The 14,697-nt window shown below is 37.7% G+C and overlaps 1 long non-coding RNA gene across 1 annotated transcript; it reads right to left on the bottom strand.

Moving 5' to 3' along the window:
* Positions 1-604: 604 nt before the first annotated feature.
* Positions 605-14,236, bottom strand: LOC127542665 (uncharacterized). The gene is made up of 4 exons (XR_007948777.1): positions 13,808-14,236; positions 6,811-7,094; positions 2,844-2,915; positions 605-916 (listed from the first exon to the last, which is right to left on the bottom strand). It is a non-coding gene; the product is annotated as an uncharacterized LOC127542665 (long non-coding RNA).
* Between the last annotated feature and the right edge of the window lie 461 nt (positions 14,237-14,697).

Below are 14,697 nucleotides of genomic sequence, written 5' to 3'. Positions count from 1 at the left end.
CTAAAACCTACTCACATCAAGAATGGGTTAAATATATGCTGAAGTGGCATAGCACCCTTCAAAATCTATAAAGAAATAAGGGGGAAGGTAATAGGATAAAGTGACATATGAAAGGATGTATAGCTCTACAGCAGTGGGACAAGGTGTGTAGATTAATAGGAAAGGGATAAAGAGGGAAGTAAAGGATGGCATAGGATAAGATAAGAATACAGAAGGGTGTTTAGATTAAGTACTAAGTATATATGTAAACTAGATAACCATTGTCTCATCAATTGCTCTGAGTTAACACCTTGTTTCAAGTATACTTCTCCAGAGTCCTGGCTCTTTACATGCAGATGTGAATGTAATGTAGATATACATATATACATATTCACACTCAGCCCCCCACATGTGTGTATATGGCAAGGGTGAAAGGGGAGAAAAAGAATTTTTTTAATTAAGACTTTTTTTTTTTTTTTACAAAGCATATGCATGGGTAATTTTTCCAACATTAACCCTTGCATAACCTCTTGTTGCAAATTTTCCCCTTCTTCCCCCACTCCCTCCCCTATCTGGCAGGTAGTCTAATACATGTTAAATATGTTAAAATACATGTTAGATCCAATATGTGCATACATATTTATACAGCTATCTTGGTGCACAAGAAAAATCAGATCAAGAAGGAAGAAAAAGAAAAACTGAGAAGAAAAAAGCAAGCAAATAACAACAGAGAGAGTGAGAATGTTATGTTGTGTTTCATACTCTGTTTCCATGGTTCTATCTCTAGGTATAGATGGTTCTCTTCATCACTGCACAAGTGGAACTGGTTTGAATCATCTAAGTGTTGAAGAGAGCCACGTCCATCAGAATTGATTGTTGTGTAGTCTTGTTGGCATGTATAATAATCTCATTTCACTTTGCATCACTTCATGCAAGCCTAGAGAGAGAAAGAATTTTTAAAGTAGGTAGTAGAAAACAAAAGAATAATATGCAAAGAAGCTACAAAAGATGGACAAATATAATGTTTTCTATTATTATATTTATTTTCTTGAAATGGAAATTTATCATTACATATTTTGAATCCTCCCTGATATTCTTCTGGGCACATGACAATTTTTTTTTCTGTTTTTCTGTTTCTATTTTGTTTTTTTCTTATTTTGTATTTAGTCTTGAATAAATAATTTTAAATGTAGAAAAAAAATTGCCTTGTATCTAAAAATAATAATAATTTAGTCTAGTAGCTTCTGATAAATTTTTCTTTCTTTTAAAAAAATTCTTTAGTCATGAGTTCTAACTTTATATTTATTTTTGTAATACGGTTGTCTTCTATTTCTCTCACTTTAAATTGAATTCACTAACAATTTGTTTATTTTATTTTTCTAAAAGCATCTTCTAGCTTTATTTATTAGTTCAACAGATTTGTGTCTCATCTCTTTTATTATCAGGACTTCCTTCTTTGTGCTTCTTTTAAGAAGGGCTTATTTGTTGATTTTTTTTTTAGGTTTTTTTTGTTTGTTTGTTTGTTTCATGCTCAATTCATTTGTCTTATCTTTCTCTCCTCTGTAAGTATTTAGAAATGGGAATTTTCCCTTAAGGACTTTTTGACTACATGTCACAAATTTTTCCTCATTGCAATAATTTTTATTAATATAATTATTTACTTCTATAATTTGTTTTTCAAACCTATTCATCCTTTAAAATAACATTTGTCTTCATTTGTTCATATTTCTCACATTGATGACAATTTTCATTGTGCTGTGATCTGTATATATTGCTTTTTTACTGTTACCTTGTCAGAGCATGATTGTCCCTCCTGCTGCTCTGCATTCAGTGAAAAAAAAAGATAAATTCTACTTCCATTCCTCATTTGTACTCTGAATGAATCTTTGCATTCTACATGTATTTATTTTATAGACCATATGGCCAGATTTAGCTTTTTAAGTCAAGGGTTATTAACTCTTTTTTGTTTAGTTTTGTTTTGGCATCATGGATTCTTTGACAGACTGGTGAAGTCTGTGGATCCTGTCTCAGTATAATAGTGCATAAAACATTTTTAACTGCACAAAATAAAATACAGACTATCACTAAGGAAACAAATTGTGTTTGAAACAGATAACTTTTTCAAAGTTCAGAGATCCTGGGTTAAGAAGCTTTGTTCTAATCCATTTGTCACCTTATTTCATTGTATATTTGAACCCATTCACATTCACAGTTATTATATTATCAAAATCAATCCTCAAATAAAAAGAAGAGGGAGAGAGAATAAGAAACAGTGAGGAGAAGAAAGAGAAAGAAAGAGAGTGAGACAGAGAGATGATGAAGAAGAAAAAAAAGAACAAGAACAGGAAAAAGTAGTTGTAGTAGTAGTAGTAGTAGTAGTAGTAGTAGAAGAAGAAGAAGAAGAAGAAGAAGAGAAGAAGAAGAAGAAGAAGAAGAAGAAGAAGAAGAAGAAGAAGAGGAGGAGGAGGAGGAGGAGGAGGAGGAAGAAGAACAACAACAAGAGGAACAACAAGAACAACAAGAACAAGAAGAAAGAAAAGAAGAAAATGGGGAGAAAAGAAAGGAAGGAGAGAAAGAGAGAAAAATGATCATTAGATACTTGTGATATATATTACTTAAAACAACCAGATCCCATTATCTTTCCTTGCTACTCCTCTCCCAGGTCAAATTCAAATCATAGGATTCCCCCATTCCTTTTTATTTTTTTTAGACAGCCCTCAGTAACTGTAGAGTTGCCCATTTGCATTGATAGAGAGAATTTCCACATTGTATGCTCCCCTAATTTAAGAAAGCAGAAGTTCAAACCCTCTCCCCACCCCAAATCCACTGCCATAAGAAAGACACAAAAAGATTCTAAAAAGTACCTGATTCAGCAAACATGACTTATTTGCCAGATGAAGAGATGTGTGGCAAGGGCATGGTGGTAGATTTAGAATCTAAGAAGAAATAACATTTAGAAGCCACTTTAGAGACTGAAAAATACTTTCTGTAGATTCTCTCATTTGATACGAATATAAATAACTTTGGGACAATGATGGCTGATGAATAAAATTGTCTCATAAAACAGAAACAGTAAAAGGATAGAACCAGTTTTTAAGAGGTTTGGCAAAAGATTAAACTAATCCAAGTTATCCAGGGGCATTTAAGAATGAAAATGGAAGAAGGCAAAAAAAAAAAAAAAAACAACAGAAAAAATGGAAAAGATTTGGAGATAATTGCATAATAAATGCTTTTCACCATCAAAGTCCAGCAGAGTCACCATATTGAAACTAACATCATAGCCTAGACATATTCTTAGAAGTAGGAAAGAGGAAAAAAGAGAACAAAGATGGGGAAAACATGTGGATTTGACCAAGTATAGATTGAAAAGATCCATGCTGGTAAAAACATAATTGTGAAGATATCGAGGAATTGATTCAAAGAGTATTTGAAGAAGATTAAGATAGCAAAGGTGTGAACATAACTTCAGACCCCATTAATAGCCCTCAAAATGTGATTGAAAGAACATCCTTTCCTGATTTTTATATCCAGTTTCCCATCTATGCAAAAAAAAAAAATTAAGAGAATAATTTATACATGCCTTGAGGAAATTAGTAACAAAATATTTACAACTGACAAAAATATTTACAGAATACAAGTTCCCTCTGTGTTTATTTTTGGTTGATTTTAAAAACAACATTTGATTGGGTAAAATAGAAGACTCCTTTACAGGGACTTTTATATCAAGGTGTCTGCCATACATCTATCAAAATCATGCAAGATTTCCTTAAAAAAAATTGCAAGGTACCTTTGTTGAAAAAAAATCCCAATATCACAAAGAAAATACAAACTCATGTAAGATGTTTGCTGCTGTCATAAAGGAGATCTAGCACAGAGTCCAAGTTGAATAAGTATTCCCTATAGATGGTAAGGTAATCCAGATGCTCCTGTCAATAGACAATATTTCACAATGTCATAAATTCTTAGACCATTATAGAGTTTCCTGGATAAGATGTATAAATACTCAAATGTATTTGATCTAAGCATCCACAAAGAAAACAGAATAGATGAAAAAATGCATATTATCTAGAGTATAACATCCAATTAAATGTAGTTTATAAAATCTATGGAAAAATGCAGAGCTTCTTTAAAAATCACTCCAAGCCTGTCCCTGAAGTGAGAGATCATCTTTTTAAATAACCAAATTCTGATGTTTGTGATGTATGGTTTTTAAAGTAGAAGAACATGAAAATATCTGAAAAATTAAAATTGAGTTTCACCCACAGAACAAGCAAAAGGTATGTGTTGGGTATGAGTAGACAGCAATATGTTCATTTTTTTAAGTTGTGAGGAACAAAGAGAATAAAGATATGTAGAAATGTATTAACTAAAAAAAAAGTGGTTTAGCTGTTTTGCAGTAAAGGAGAAGAACTGATGAAAGGCTAAATGCTCCACTGATATTCTCACAATGTCAAAGCAAATCACAAAGACAGTCCCTGGCATAATGAGAGAGCACCTTATAGCAAAATTATGGGGAGTTATAGGGGCAGGTATAGAAGGTATATACGGCTTTCACTTCCTATCGCAGGAAAAAAAATTCACATCAATGAGTTCTCATAACCATTTAAGTATCTTGTGTATTTTTAGTATAATGCATTCCAATATTTTGCTCTCTCTTTGTTACTGCATAATTCTAAGTTAATCAGTATGTAATCCATCTCCTAGTTTTTTGCACTATTTTTTTTCTTTGTCTTTAGAGCTATAAAGTTTGGCAGTCAAATTTGGGTTATTATCTCTGGGGTGTTTCTCTGATAGTGTCCTAAGGGTTCTATCTATTTGTATTTTTGCCCTCTGATTCTAATCCTTTAGTAAAATTTCCTTTTCTGATTTCTTGAAATATGGTTGTAAGTTTTTTGTTTGGGTTTTTGTTGTTGTTGTTGTTGTTGTTTGTTTTATAATATTCTTCTGTGATCTTGAAAGTTTCTGGAATTTTATGCATCATTTTTCTAATTTTGCTTTCCTGTAGTATTACATTGCATATCATTAAACCTTAGAGTTCCATTTCCTCCATTTTTTCCAGAGTTCAGAGACTCTGAATGTTAATGTTTTTCAGTGTGAGTTCTAAGAGTTAGTTGGAGGTGGACACCAAAGGTGGTTGAGCAGTCCTAAAAAGGATTCAGCAGCTCTAACACAAGAGGTGCTAGTCCTTTTGAACAACCCATGCAGGGTCCATAGCACAAACCCACAGTGGAAGCAGGGAGCATACACACACATACAGAGAGAGAGAGAGAGAGAGAGAGAGAGAGAGAGAGAGAGAGAGAGAGAGAGAGAAAGAGAGAGAGAGAGAGAAATAGAGAAAGAGAGACAGAGACAGACAGAGATAGAGAGACAGCAGAGACAGACAGACAGAGACAGATAGACAGACAGAGACAGATAGACAGACAGAGACAGAGACAGACAGACAGAGATAGAGAGACAGCAGAAACACAGACAGAGACAGAGAGACAGAGAGAGACAGAGAAAACAGAGAAAACAGAGAGACAGAGACAGACAGAGAGACAACGAGAGAAACAGAGAGACGAGAGAAACAGAGAGAGAGAGACAAAGATAGACAGACAGAGAAATAGAAAAAGAGAGGTAGAGAGAAACAAAGACAGAGAGATGGAGAGAAAGAGAAAGAGAGAGACAGACAGAGAGAGACAGACAGACAGACAGAGTCAGCGAGAGAGAGAGAGACAGAGAGAGAGCAAGCGCACAGTTGGAATGGGAAAAGGCATCAAAAATCTAGCACTGTGATGCTTTTTTTTTTTCTTTTCCTCTATAGGTATGATGGACAAGAGTGCCTGGGAATAAATATTGAAGCTTAAACTTTGACAAGATAAGGTAAAAGCTCATTTGGCAGAGCCAAAAGATCCAGGACAGAAAGAGAAGGACTGCCCATTTAGTAATGTAGCAAGAGGCAGGGATGGACAGAACTTGTGTGCTGACATATTGAAGTGTGTATATAAAAGAGGAAGGTCTCCAGGGCAACAGGTAGACAATGTGGAAGATTTATAGAAGAACAAAAGAGTCAGAGAGTACCTGGGTATCAGAATGCTTGATTAGGTCAAACCAGGGCTAGATGGAATGGCCTAGGTTATTCTCTTTATTGACTGGACCACCTGAAATCAGTTGTTTCCCTTCTCTGGATCTCTTTCTTTCATTAGAAAAGAGAGCATTTCTGCCCTTTCTCTACTCCCAATTATGTGGATGAACAGAATGGAACATCCGTGACACCGTGACAAGGAAGCCAAAAGAATCAAGTTTAATTAAATCCTTTTCTCTCCCTGGGCTTCAGTTGTCCTTTAAAATGAGAGAGTTGGGCATAAAAAAGTAAAGGATCACTAAAACGTATTTAAATTCACAGAAAAGAACAAAAGGAAGTGCAAAGGGACGTAGAGCCAAGTAGGATAGCTTTGGAATTATATACTTGGAATTTCTTATGCACATGAAAAAGAAAATTATACATAATAGAGATTCATAATAATCTCAAAAAGAATCTTCTTTTTCTGTTCTATTTGTTTCCTCTTTCTCTTTCTATCTGTCTGTTTCTATTTGGCCTGGAAGAAATGAATATAACCTGATTAGAAGGTACCAGGATAGACTCAATATGGTGAGGAGTGTGTGTGCAGTGAAAGATCTCCTTCTTGCAAAAGATCATAGGATTCTACATGTATTTCTGAGGAGAAAGAAAGTAAAGTCCAGGAAGAGGGAAGTGATTGGCCTAACAGTACAGAAAGAGCAAGCATCTAGTTGTACCAGATCTAAAACTATATTATAAAGCAGTGGTCATCAAAACCACTTGGTACTGACCAAGAAAGAGAGTAGTTGACTGTAATGTTCTCTTTTGGGTTTTCTTGGGGTCTCTGGGAGCAGCTTTCCTTTCAGTTCAGTAATCATTGCAAGTACAGCCAGCTGTTAAAGTCCAAATCCTTTATTGTCTCCTTCAAAGTCTTGTCTTCTTGCCTGGGGCCCAGTTAGCTTTCTTAGAGGCCTATCTCTCTCCGTGGTTCCAAGAGCTTGAGCCCCTGCCACCAGTCCTTTGTGTTCTCTGCCTCTGCCAGCTTCTTGAGGTCCTCCTGAATGTGTCTTGCTTTCTGTGGGGGAGACAGGAGGACAACCATCACAGTCTTTGTCTTCCAGTTCTGATTCTGGCTGAGTTTGTCCAAGCTTATATGCTCTCTTATCATAGGTGTGAATCTTGTGGAACTATAATAAGTACTAAGCACATGTACTGAACTAGAGAACTGTTAAGCATCCTGTTAAACAACCATTGTCTCTATCAATTCCACTGATTTAGCACCTTGTAAGAATCCTTTATTTCAAGTTCTGGCCCATAACAGTTGATCAGTGGAATAGGTCAGGTTTGCAGGACAAAATAGTCAGTGACTATAGTAATCTAGTGTTTGACAAACCCAAAGGTCCAAGCTTTTGGGATAAGAATTCACTATTTGACAAAAACTGCTGGGAAAATTGGAAACTAGTATGGCAGAAACTAGGCAATGATCCACACCTAACACTGTATACCAAGATAAGGTCAAAATAGGTTCATGATCTAGACATAAAGAATTTTATAAACAAATTAGAAGAACATAAGATACTTTACCTCTCAGATCTGTAAAGAAGGAAGGATTACAAAATAGGTAATTTTGATTATATTAAGTTAAAAAGTTTTTGTACAGACAAGATTAGAAGGAAAGCAATAAACTTGGAAAAGATTTTTACATTCAACAGTTCTGATAAAGGCCTTATTTCTAAAATATATAGAGAATTGACTCAAATTTATAAGAATTCAAGATATTCTCCAATTGCTAAATGGTCAAAGGATATGAACAATTTTCAGATGAAGAAATTAAAACCATTTCTAGTCATATGAAAAGGTGCTTTAAATCATTGTAGATCAGAGTAATGCAAATTAAGACAGCTCTAAGATACCACTACACACCTCTCAGATTGGCTAAAATTACAGGAAAAGATCATGACGAATGTTAGAGGGGATGTGGGAAAACTGGGACACCAATACATTGCTAGTAGAATTGTAAATGAATCCAATCATTGATAGCCCAAAGGACTATCAAATTGTATATAATCTTTGATCCAGCCGTGTTTCTACTGGGCTTATATCCCAGAGAGACCATAAAGTGCAAAAATGTTTGTGGCAGCCCTTTTTGTAGTGGCAAGAAATTGGAAAATGATGCTTATTAGTTGGAGAATGGCTGAATAAATTGTGGTATATGAATACTATGGAATATTCTTGTTCTCTAAGAAACGATCAGCAGGATGATTTCAGAGAGGCCTGGAGAGACTTACATGAACTTATACTAAGTGAAATGAGTAAAACTAGGAGATCATTATACACTGTAACAAGAAGACTATATAATGATCAATTCTAATAGACATGGTTCTCTTCAACAATGAGATGATTCAGACCAGTTCCAATGGTCTTGTGATCAAAAGAACCATCTACACCCAAAGAGAGAACTGTGGGAACTGAGTGTTGTTCACAACATAGCGTTCTCACTCTTTTTGTTGTTGTTTGCTTGCATTTTATTTTCTTCATCATCTTCTTTTCTGGTTTTATTTGACTTTTCTTGTGCAGCAAGATAATTGCATAAATATGTAAGCATATATTGGATTTAACATGTATTTCTACTATGTTTAACATAAAAAAGAAATAGCAAGCATCAGAGGCAGGGTTTGAACCTTGTTCTTTTGTCTCCAGAACCAGGGCTCTTTCCCTTATGGCATCTAGTTTGACTCCAGACCTTCTGACTCTATTCCCCTCTGATATCCTCTAAACTGTATCTTCAAGGCCCATTTCCCTCACAAATGTCCTCATCTTTGCTCTGTAGACAACATAAATAATTCCCCATCATTCCCCACCATAGACATTAAAGCACTTTGAGAACAAAAGCCTTATTATTTTTCACCTTTGAATCCCTATTCAAACACTAGTATTATAATATGATAATGATCACTTGTCATTTTCTAGTAATTGGTAGTACAAGACACTTTTTATACATCATCTCACTTGAATCTCCATTGGGTGGAGAATTTTCTGATGTTGCAGGAATTTGAGGACTGTCTTTTTGTGGGAAAAGTTACAATTGACATTTCTGACCTCTTTGTCTGTTTGCCCTGGTGATGTACACAGTGGTCCTTGGAACCTTTGCTCACAGCCTAGGAGGCCTAACTCATTAACTGTGCATTTCTGGTGTTTGAATCTGGCCCTGGTGAGGAGTGCAGGAAATGCACTTCTTTGTAGGGTTGGGGAGGGGAGTCTATGAATTAGAATGTTCTGTAAATTCTCATAGAGAATTTGCAAGCTTGTTGGCTTCCCTCCACATTATGCCACCCAATTTCTTTTTAATTCTTCATTGACAAGGATGGGTTGTTCAGTAGGGAAGGGAAGATGAATAGACCCCCCCCCCCAAAAAAAAACCTTTAAAATAAAAGAAAGACATTTAAGATACGGATGAGTCCAGTTATGTTTAACTCTTCATGATCCCATTTGGAGTTTTCTTGGCAGAGATACTTTAATGGTTTGTCATTTCATTCCCCAACTCATTTTGCAGATGAGGAAACTGAAGCAAACAGGGTAGAAAGACCTGATTAACATCACACATCTAATAAGTACCAGAGGCTGGATTTGAATTCTTGAAGATGAGTCTTCCTAGTTGTAAGTTCAGTGCTCTTCCACTGTGCCATCTAATATATATATATATATATATATGTGTGTGTGTGTGTGTGTGTGTGTGTGTGTGTGTGTAAGAGACCCTTGTTACATATATATATATATATATATATAATATATATATATAATATATATAGAGAGAGAGAGAGAGAGAGAGAGAGAGAGAGAGAGAGAGAGAGAGAGGTGGGGGTAGAGAGAACAGTAGAATGTGGAGCCTGGAGTTAAAAAGACTCCTCTTCCTAAGTTCAAATCCAGCCTCAGATACTTATTAGATGTAGGATTTGAATTCATGAAGATGAATCTTCCTAATTGTAAGTTCAGTGTTCTTCCACTGTGCCACCTAATTTATATGTGTGTGTGTGTATAATGTGTGTGTGTGTATAAAATGAGAGAGAGAGAGAGAGAGAGAGAGAGAGAGAGAGAGAGAGAGAGAGAGAGAGAGAGAGAACGAACACGAATGGTAGAGTGTGAGGCCTGGAGTCAAGAAGAGGATTAGGTTAAAATCCAGCCTTAGACACTTCCTAGATATGTGACCCTGGGCAAGTCATTTAATCCTATTTGCCCCAGTTTCCTCAGCTGTAAATGAACTGAAGTAGGAAATGGCAAGCCACTCCGGTATCTCTGCCAAGAAAATCTCCAATAGAATCACAAAGAATTGAACTTGACTGAAAACAATTGAACAAAGAGATTACTGGGTCTTGTTTCACAACCTGGTATTCCTGAAGAAATAAAATATATCAGACTGAATTGAAGGGTTAATGTTCACACCAGTCTAACTCCATCCTATAAGAAGAAGAAAAATAAATGGACTTAATTTACAATAAAAACATTAGACTAGACTTAAGAAAGATAATGGAAGGAATCATTGCAAGATGTGGTAGAAAGAAGGTTGAATTTTAAATCATAGGCTTCAGAGTCAGAGGTGATATCAGGTTAAGTCCCTTAAGTCCAACCTCCTCACTTTATAGAAGAGGAAACTGATGCCCAAGGAAGCTAAGTGACTTGCCTACCCAGAATATCCTAAATATAGAGCCAGATGGAAAGGGACCTAAGAGGCCAGCTCAAACTACCACTCTCATTTTACAGATTTGGAAACTGACACCCAAGGCTGTAGTTAGTGAAAGAATAGGAAGTAGAGTCCAGGTCTTTTGAGTTCACTTCTCACTACCATATCATGTTGTTTCTCCAGTCCAAACTCCTAACTTTACAGACAAGAAAACCAGGGCCAGTTAGTTTTCATTTTTATGCAAACATTCTGAACAGTTGCCCAGACCACTCAGTCAGGTGAGAGGGAGATCAAATACACATTAAGCAGTAGTTAGCTAGCACTTCAAGGGAAATGGAGGAGTTCAAATAGAAATCTCATCCCAGGATGATGGTTGATCTCTAATGAGTCCTCATACAACATATTGGCAGTGTTGTCTTGAAGTCAAACAAAGCTATTGGGTTTTGTGTGTTTGTGTTTTCTGGAGCCAAACCACCAACCCTATGTCCTTTGGTTAGGGCCAAAATTCACAAGAGATCCAAAACATAACTCTGACCACTGACAGTTTGGTGACCTTCAATATGCCACATCCGTTGAGCCTCAGTTTACTCTGTTAAATCAACATAATCATACTTGGGCCACATGTATTTCAGGGATGTTGTAAAAAAATTCACTTAGTAAACTTGAAGATCTTAGTGAAATATAGACACTTTTAGGATTAGATCACTTATGTTTTGAATGAGGGCAAGAATAAAGTAGACAGACTCCCCTCAGCTTCAAGTAGTCCTTTGGACATGATCTTTTTTGAAAACAATGGCAGATATGAAATGATATCTTGAGATTAAGTCCAATATTTCAAGCACATGAAGACTAAAGCAATTCCATTCTAACCTTAAACTGACAATGATCAGTCATTTGGAGTGAGATGCCAAATGGAGTGGAGCTGGCAAAACTGATAACGCTTTTACCCTGGGCAGAGTTAGAAGGCATCTCGCCATCTCTGCCTATGGGAAAATGTTCCCAAGTCAAGGTTTAAGTAAGATTTTTTTTCTGGAACACTTATCATGTGCCACATAAGATTCTTAAATTCTAGAATCTAGATGACCTCTAAAGACTTTTACAACTTGTCATTCTATGCTGTACATTCCCTTGACTCTTTCATTTTAAGGTCTTATCTGGCTCTCATCTGAAGTTCTCTCTTTTTTTGCTAAGGCAATTAGAATTAAGTGACTTGCTCAGGATCACACAGCCAGGAAGTGTTAAGTGTCTGAGGCCAGATTTGAACTCAGGTCCTTCTGACTTCAGGGCTGATGCTCTATCCACTGCACCAACAAGCTGCCCCCAACATCTGAAGTTCTAAAAGGTCCATCCCACCTTTGATATTCAATTTTCGAAGTTCCTTTTCAGTTCTGCCATGCTACCATGTCAGGTCCTACAAGATTCCTTCCGGCTTGATATCCTCTGTTCTAAGTATGCTCCCAGCTCTGACATTCTGTGTTCTAAGTTCCTTTCCAATTCTATCATACTCCATTCTAAGGTCTCTTCTAATTCTAACAAAAGCTATTCTAAGATCTCTTTCACCTATGACCTTCTCTGTTCTAAAGTCCTTTCCAGTTCTCACACATACTGTTCTGAGTTCCCTTTCCAGGTCTGACATTGCTTATTCTAAGATTCATTCAGCTCTGATATGTCATTATTCTATGATGCTTGGATATAATAGGGAGCCCTTGGAGGCAAGAGTTCTTGTTGTTTGTCCTTCATTCTCTCAGAGGCTCATGACATCAGGGAGGCAATGCCATGCCATGAAAGTGAATGGGATTTAAGTGAGAGAGGACTGTGCAAAGTTCCCAGCCTGCCTTTCTCCTCCTGAGACATGCTATGACAACAGTCCTAGGAGTCAACTGCCCATTTCTCAGACCACAGCCAAGAATCTGCAGGAGTGTTGGAGCTCTTTTTGCTTCCTGTACCCAATGGCATGCGTCAGTGTTGCAGAGATGCCACGGTCCTAGGAGAGTCACAGAGCCATGCCCAGTTCTGTTCGGCACCTGTCCGGCTGTGACTCTCCTCTAGAGCCTGAATTTCAGCCCTCTCCCTCCCTCTTGGGCCCAGCTGGATGTTGGCTGAGCCCTCACTGAGCTGACACCCCCTCCCACAAAGCAGCCTGAAACAATGAAGCCACAAACAGGAAACAGTGATTCTTAAATTCCCTGGCACCCTGCTCCCCTGAAATATTTCCATCCCCACTGGAATAGGAAACCAGTCTCCTACTTGTAGAGCTGTAATCCAAAGAAAGGAAGTAAGATGAGTTTTGGAGCCAAAAGATTCTCTCCCTTGCCAAAGGGAAGCAGGAGAGAGGGTCTGCTAGGCCCAGGCTGAGCTCTGCCCAGGTATGCTGTCTGAGCAGGAGCAGGTGAGACGTTTTTGGTAGGGATTTCATCCTGAATGATCCGGGAGAGACGGCCGGAATGAGCGAGGACACCTCCAGCAAAGGCTTACATGAGTACTCACCCCACTCCAGGAATTGCTCTCCAAGCTATTTTTTGGAAAGTCTTTGCCCAGGGAGTTTCATCAGATGACTTCAATATGGGTTTTAGGGTTAAACATTTCCCGCGACCAGTGTTCCAGGAAGAACACCAGGCAATAAAATACAACTGTGGGCTGGCTTCAAAGGCTGGAGCCGAGGCCTATAATTAGCTCCAAGTGGGGAGGCAAAGGGGGGGCAATTAGAGGGTCAAGGGGATCAGCTGGGGAGGTGTGGTCCTTAGCATTAGGCAGCCAAGAGGAATGGGTTACTGAGGGGGTGCTGGGCAAGGAGCCAAGGTGAAGGGACAACCTACCTCAGAATAGAAGAGTGAGTGGGGGCCAGCCCCCAGGAGGCCTTCCAGAGTGGCTTTCAGCCCTCACCCTTTGGCACCCCCACTCTCTTCCAAGTACATGAAGATCATATAGTGGTCATTCAATCTTGTTCAATTTGGGGATCCATGTCGATACCCTGAAAATTGTTACCCAAGCCCAGACACAGAAGGTGGTCTGTCACAATAGGGAAAGAAAGGCAATCTCTTCCAGAACACAGCCCCTTACCCCCCTCCTCCGCCATATCAATGAGTAATACATGCTTTGTATATACTTACAGATGCCCCCATTGAAATGTAAACTCTTTGAAGGCAGGATGGATTTTTCTGTTCTGTTGTATCTTCAGCATTTAACACCATGCCTGGCAAGCACTTCATAAAGGCTCATTGATACACAGCAAAAGGTCATCCAGCCTTGACTCAAAGATGATAAAAGGAAGGGGAGACTGTCACCTCCCAAGACGGCCCATTTCACTGTGGAATGGGAAGAAGTGTTTCCCCCTCGCATAGAATCAAAAAATGTGCTCCTTCACAACTTCCATCCATTATTCCAGGTTCTATACTCTGGAGCTAAAGAGCATTTGAGATTCTGCCTTTCGTTTCAATCTTCTCTTCTCCAGGTTTAGTATCCTCGGTTTCTTACATGGAAGGAACTTGCTGTCCTTCACCATCAGCATCGTTCCTAAAACAGAGCACTTAGAATCAAACTCCTTGTCCTAGATATGATGAGAGAAGGACAGAGAATGGTGAGACTATCACTTCCTCATTCTTAGACCTTGTGCTTTTCTGAGGGCTCCTCATTGGCTTTCCTTTGTTTTCACTGATGCATAGCTTCTAGCTTAGTAAACTAGGAGCCCCAGATATATTTTCCCATTTTTAGTCACATCTTTTTCATCTTGTACTTGTGAAGGTGATTTTTGAACTCATTATATTCCAGATTATTAAATGTAACCCAGTGATCTAGCCTCGGTGTCAAACTCACATGGAAATGGAAACCACGAAACTATATGTAACTATCTCTTGGGGCTACATATTGCCTTAGTTTTTAAAGATAATAATACCTATATTTTTATTTATCTTGTTAAATACTTTCCAAATCCATTTTAATCTGGTTTGGGCCTCTCACTCAAGAGTGACTTGTTGATACATAATTCTATATGTTACCAAAA

The sequence above is a fragment of the Antechinus flavipes genome, chromosome X, assembly GCF_016432865.1.
Source record: "Antechinus flavipes isolate AdamAnt ecotype Samford, QLD, Australia chromosome X, AdamAnt_v2, whole genome shotgun sequence".
In the NCBI taxonomy this organism is placed as follows: Eukaryota; Metazoa; Chordata; class Mammalia; order Dasyuromorphia; family Dasyuridae; genus Antechinus; species Antechinus flavipes.
This window is presented reverse-complemented; position numbering and strand designations above follow the sequence as displayed.